Below are 6,856 nucleotides of genomic sequence, written 5' to 3' on the forward strand. Positions count from 1 at the left end.
GCGGTCTCGGGCGGCGGCGGCGGTGAACGCCCCGATCCTGAAGAGGGGGAGTGGAACGAGCGGGCCGATTGGGGGAGGGGGTGGTTAGCCCCGATCTAGAAATCGGGGGGAGTGGGGGAGCGAGCGAGAGTGGGGGTCGGGGTAGTGGGGGAGAGGGGCTAGGGTTTCTGGCTCCCGGTGGGGAGTAGTAGCGGGCGCGGTTGGGCCGGCCTGGCGGCCCAGTAGCCTGCTGGGTCAAGGCCCAGCTAGGGGGGTCCTTTTCCCTTTTCTTTTTTTTGTCTGTTTAGTTTTTCTCTTTTGTATTTTCTTTTCTGTTTTATTTTAAGTTCCCTTTTATTATAGTTTTATAAAAACACTAGCACCTAAATTTGTATTTATAAATATACTACTGCCACCTTAATTCTCAACCGAAAATAAAATAGTTTAATATTTTATAAAATTCAATAAGCATGTATTTAACTGTTTTAACTACTGTTTTAATTATCTTAGAGCCTTTAAACACTTTATCAAAGTTTGGTTTCTCCACCATAATTACCGCTGCATTATTTAGTTCACTCCGAACATTTTAGCTTTAAAGTTTGGAAACTTTTGTTGTTTGCCTATGTTTTAAATTTGAATTTGAATCGGGTTCGAATCAACGTGAGTTTAATCACAGAAATGGAGGTGACGTGGCATCATTAGCTTGGGATTACTGTAGTCTAATTATCCGGGTGTCACACTCTGCACCTATTGTTCAGCCACCTGATTGGAATTTACCCTTTGAAATTATGTGTGATGCTAGTGATTATACTGTAGGTGCTGTTCTAGGGCAAAGAGTTGATAAGAAATAAAACGTTATTCAATATGCTAGTAAAACCCTAGACAATGCTCAAAGAAGTTATGCTACTACTGAAAAAGAATTCTTAGTAGTTGTATTTGCTTGTGATAAGTTCAGACTTTATATTGTTGATTCTAAAGTAACTATTCACACTGATCATGCTGCTATTAAATATCTTATGGAAAAGAAAGATGTTAAACCTAGACTTATTAGATGGGTTCTCTTGCTACAAGAATTTGACTTACATATTGTTGATAGAAAGGGAGCTGAGAACCCCGTTGCAGACAACTTGTCTAGGTTAGAAAATGTGCTTGATGACCCACTACCTATTGATGATAGCTATCCTGATGAGCAATTAAATGTCATAAATGCTTCTCATACTGCTCCATGGTATGCTGATTATGCTAGTTACATTGTTGTCGAATTCATACCACCTAGTTTCACATAACAACAAAAGAAAAAGTTCTTTTATGATTTGAGACATTACTTTTGGGATGACCCACATCTTTATAAAGAAGGAGTAGATGGTGTTATCAGACGTTGTGTACCTGAGCATGAACAGGAACATATCCTACGCAAGTGTCACTCCGAAGCTTATGGAGGACACCATGATGGAGATAGAAGTGCACATAAGGTATTGCAATCTGGTTTTTATTGGCCTACTCTCTTCAAAGATGCCCGTAAGTTTGTCTTATCTTGTGATGAATGTCAAAGAATTGGTAATATTAGTAGACGTCAAGAAATGCCTATGAATTATTCACTTGTTATTGAACCATTCGATGTTTGGGGCTTTGACTATATGGGACCTTTTCCTGCCTCTAATGGTTATACACATATTTTAGTTGTTGTTGATTACGTTACTAAGTGGGTAGAAGCTATTCCAACTAGTAGTGCGGATCATAACACTTCTATTAAAATGCTTAAAGAAGTTATTTTTCCAAGATTTGGAGTCCCTACATATTTAATGACCGATGGTGGTTCACATTTTATTCATGGTGCTTTCCGTAAAATGCTTGCTAAGTATGATGTTAATCATAGAATTGCATCTCCTTATCACCCACGGTCTAGTGGTTAAGTAGAATTGAGCAATAGAGAGCTCAAATTAATTTTTCAAAAGACTGTTAATAGATCTAGAAAGAATTGGTCTGAGAAACTTGATGATGCATTATGGGCCTATAGAACTGCATATAAAAATCCTATGGGTATGTCTCCGTATAAAATGGTTTATGGAAAAGCATGTCACTTACCTGTCAAACTAGAACACAAGGCATATTGGGCTATTAAAGAGCTCAATTATGATTTTAAACTTGCCGATGAGAACAGGTTATTTGATATTAGCTCACTCGATGAATGGAGAACCCAAGCCTACGAAAATACCAAGTTGTTTAAAGAAAAAGTTAAAAGATGGCATGATAAAAGGATACAAAAGCGTGAGTTTAATGTAGGTTATTATGTATTGCTATACAACTCTCGTTTAAGATTTTTCACAGGAAAACTTCTCTCTAAATGGGAAGGTCCTTACATTATCGAGGAGGTCTATCGTTCCGGTGCCACAGAAATCAACAACTTCGAAGGCACAAATCCGAAGGTGGTGAATGGTCAAAGAATTATATCTCAGGTAATCCTATAAATGTTAAAACCAATGTTATTGAAACCGTAACCCCGGAGGAATACATAAGGGACACTTTCCGGAACATTTCAGACTCCGAAAAGGAATAGGTATGTGGTACGGTAAGTAAATCGACTTCAAAACAATTTTTAAGGCAATATTTCTCCGTTTTGGAATATTTAGAAAAATAGAAAAATAAGAAGCAGTCCGAGAAGGACACGAGGCCTCCACGAGGATGGAGGGCGCACCCTACCCTACTGGGTGTGCCCCCTACCTCGTGGGCACCTCATGTGCTCTCCGGACTCCGTTTTCTTACACGTTACGTATTTTGGTCAGTAAAAGTTCATTATATAATCTCCCGGGGGTTTTGACTCCCGTATCACGCAATTATCCTCTATTTGTGTTTCGAGCTGTTTTTCTGACAGATCCAGGACGTCATGTCGCCTTCAAGTGCCCCGAAGGACCAGTTCTTCGAGAAGGTCATCAACCCCTACCTCGCGGAGGTGCTGCAACACCCTCAAACCATTGAGATGCGTGAGGGGTTGTTGCACATCTGCGATGTTGAGGGACCAAGGAAGACCGGAAGCACAGAGGCAAGGCTCGAGGCATTGGAGCAAGATGTTTTCAGGTGTCAGGAGATGGTGGAGCGTGGACTCAATTCCAATCATATTATGATCACGGAGTTCACCAACAACCACAAGCTGGACGTCAAGGACATTGGGGAGGCCATCTTCAAACTTCATGAGAAAATCGAGCACCTCCAAGCCCAGATCTATGACCTGCAAAATCAAAACTATGAGTATGAATACAGATTCAAGACGTTGAGTTTGGCTACAGATTTGAGGTTTCGGGAGACTCGATCATCCTTCTATGATGGTGAGCCTATGCCTTGGAAGAAGGACGACAAGCCTACGACATCAACAAAACCATCACCTTCTTCACCAACAAAGAAGAACTGAGCATTGGTATGGGCACTCCCCTTGGCAACTGCCAAGCTTGGGGGAGTGCCCCGGTATCGTATCACCATCACTTTTATCTTTACCATTTTTCTTAGTTCGATCCTTTTGATAATATCTTGATCTAGTAGCATAAAGTTTTTAGTATGATCTAGTTGTGAGTTTTGCTTTATGATCATTCTATGTAATTGAGTCCGTGAGATATATAATAAAGATTAGTGTTGAGTCAAGGGCTTGATTATTTTGCCATGATCCTAAGTGAATAAAAGAAAAGAGAAATAAATAAAAAAGGAAACAAAGAGATCGTATGGATCTTATGGAAAGTAATGAGCTCACATAGAAAAAAGGTATGATGAATAAAAGTTGTTGAGAGTTGACAAACATAGTTTTGGTCATCGTTGCAATTAATAGGAAGTAATAAAGAAAGAGAGGTCTTCACATATAAATATACTATCTTGGACATCTTTTATGATTGTGAGCACTCATTAAAATATGAGATGCTAAAAAGTTGACGTTGGCCAAGGAAGACAACGTAATGGGTTATGTTTTCTTACATCTGAGATACATTATATTGTCATGGATCATCCAACATGGTTGAGCTTGCCTTTCCCCCTCATGCTAGCCAAATTCATCGCACCAAGTAGAGATACTAATTGTGCTTCCAAATACCCTTAAACCAGTTTTGCCATGAGAGTCCACCATACCTACCTATGGATTAAGTAAGATCCTCCAAGTAAGTTGTCATCAGTGCAAGCAATAAAAATTGCTCTCTAAATATGTATGAATTATTAGTGTGGGAGAAAATAAGCTTTACACGATCGTGTGATATGGAAGAAATAAAAGCGACGAACTGCATAATAAAGGTCCATATCACAAGTGGCAATATAAAGTGACGTTCTTTCGCATTAAGATTTTGTGCATCCAACCATAAAAGCGCATGACAACCTCTGCTTCCCTCTGCGAAGGGCCTATCTTTTAATTTTACCTCCTACCTTGCATAAGATTCATGGTGATCTTCACCCTTCCTTTTTACATTTTATCTTTTGGCAAGCACAACATGTTGGAAAGATCCTGGTATATATGGCTAATTGGATGTGAGTTTTCATGAACTATTATTGTTGAGATTACCCTTGAGGTAAAACGTTGGGAGGCAAAACTATAAGCCCCTATCTTTCTCTGTCCGATTAAAACTCCATACCCGTAAGTATTGTGTGAGTGTTAGCAATTGTGAAATACTATATGATAGTTGAGTATGTGGACGTGCTGAAAAGCTCTTATATTGACTCTTTCCTATGTTATGATAAATTGTAATTGCTCCAATGACTGAGATTACAGTTTGTTAGTTTTCAATGAAGTTTATGATTCATACTTGAAATTGTGATTGAATTATTACTCTAGCATAAGAAATCATATGACAAGAAATATGTAAGTTGCTGTTCTAAGAATGACCATGATGCCCTCATGTCCGTATTTTACTTTTATCGACACCTCTATCTCTAAACATGTGGACATATTTTTCGATTTCGGCTTTCGCTTGAGGACAAGCGAGGTCTAAGCTTGGGGGAGTTGATACGTCCATTTTGGATCATGCTTTTATATCGATATTTATTTCATTATGGGCTGTTATTACACATTATGTCACAATACTTATGCCTATTCTCTCTTATTCTACAAGGTTTACATAAAGAGGGAGAATGCCGGCAGCTGGGATTCTGGGCTGGAAAAGGAGCAAATATTAGAGACCTATTTTGCACAGCTCCAAAAGTCCTAAAACTTCACGGAAGTCAATTTCAGAATATATAAAAAATACTGAGCGCAAGAAGTTCACCAGGGGGCCACACCCTGCCCACGAGGGTGGGGGTGTGCCCTACCCCCTGGGCGCGCCCCCCTACCTCGTGGGCCCCCTGGTGGCCCTCCGATAGCCATCTTCTGCTATACAGAGTCTTTCGATGAGAAAAAAAATCATAAGCCATCTTCTCGGACGAAACTCCGCCGCCACGAGGCGGAACCTTGGCGGAACCAATCTAGGGCTCTGGCGGAGCTGTTCTGCCGGGGAAACTTCCCTCCGGGAGGGGAAAATCATCACCACCATCATCACCAACGCTCCTCTCATCGGGAGAGGGCAATCTCCATCAACATCCACTACAAAAAAAATACACTTCCGTGATGATACGTGTTTGTCACAGTAGGTCGCTTTTTTGTCATGCATGTACATCCATGACAAATTTATGACAGAATCAAGATAGTCATACCTGTGCTGTCGTAGAAGTGTTCCATGACATTACCAAAATTATCATCACGGAAGTGTCCACTTCCATGACGATAAATCGCGCGTCACAGAAGTGCTTTCGTCAAGGGTGACCGACACATGGCATCCACCGTAACGGAACACCGTTAAGCTATCGGGTCGGGTTTTGGATCCGATAAGCCGTTAACAGCCCCGACCAATGGGGATTTTCCACGTGTAAAATCATCATTGGCTAGAGGAAACACGTGTCGGCTCATCGTCAGGACAGATGTCATCCACTCACTGGATAGAATGCGCCTATGATACGTCGACACATGGCACGGCCCAACAAGTTTAAATGGGTCGGCCCACCTAAAGGCCTACAAGATTTTGCGGACCATAATGGGCTGGCCCAGCTAAAGGCCCATGAGATTTTGCGGGCCATAATGGGCCGGCCTAGGTAAAGGCCCACAAGATTTTCGTGTGCCATAATAGGCCGGCCCAGGTAAAGGCCCACAAAATTCTTACAGATCATAATGGGCCGGCCCAGCTAAAGGCCCACGAGATTTCGCCGACATTAATGGGCTGGCCTAGCTATAGGCCCACAAGATTTTGTGGACCCTAGTAGGCCGGCCCGTTAACTGACTGCCATGTTTTGGGCCAAATGCCGGCCCATATTTGATCCAGTCTATTAATGGCCTGCCACACTCCGGGCCTAATAGTGGCCCATATGAGATCTGTCCCGTTAAAAGCCTACCACGTTCTGGGCCAAATTACGGCCCAGATCAGGTCCGGCCCTTTAAGAGGTTTTGGGCCTAATTATGGCCCATATCGGATTCGGCCCGTCAACTGGACACTATGCTTTTGGGCCCACTTGCTAAAGGCCCACTTAGTAATTCGGCCTGATATTAGTTTTGGCTTGTTAAGGGCCCGTTTAACATTTCGGCCCTATATTAATTTCAGCCTGTTAAAAGCCCGTCATATAGTTGGGCCTAACTACGGCATGGTTTGCATCCGCCCTGCTCGCAGCCGATATCTGATTGGGCCAAACAAGGACCGAGACAATTTTTTGGCCTGTTAAAAGCCCGTGATTTGATTCGCACAATCATGGGCCGGGGTTCATTTTGGGCTGCTGCCAGCCCGTGAGCTGATCGGCACATTTCAGGCCCAACCTACATCGTGATTGCATGACGGCCCGATTATGTACCGTAATTTTACGGTTTGGCCGGTTTACTGCGAAGACAGGA

The sequence above is a fragment of the Triticum dicoccoides genome, chromosome 2A (genome assembly GCF_002162155.2).
Source record: "Triticum dicoccoides isolate Atlit2015 ecotype Zavitan chromosome 2A, WEW_v2.0, whole genome shotgun sequence".
Lineage (NCBI taxonomy): Eukaryota > Viridiplantae > Streptophyta > Magnoliopsida > Poales > Poaceae > Triticum > Triticum dicoccoides.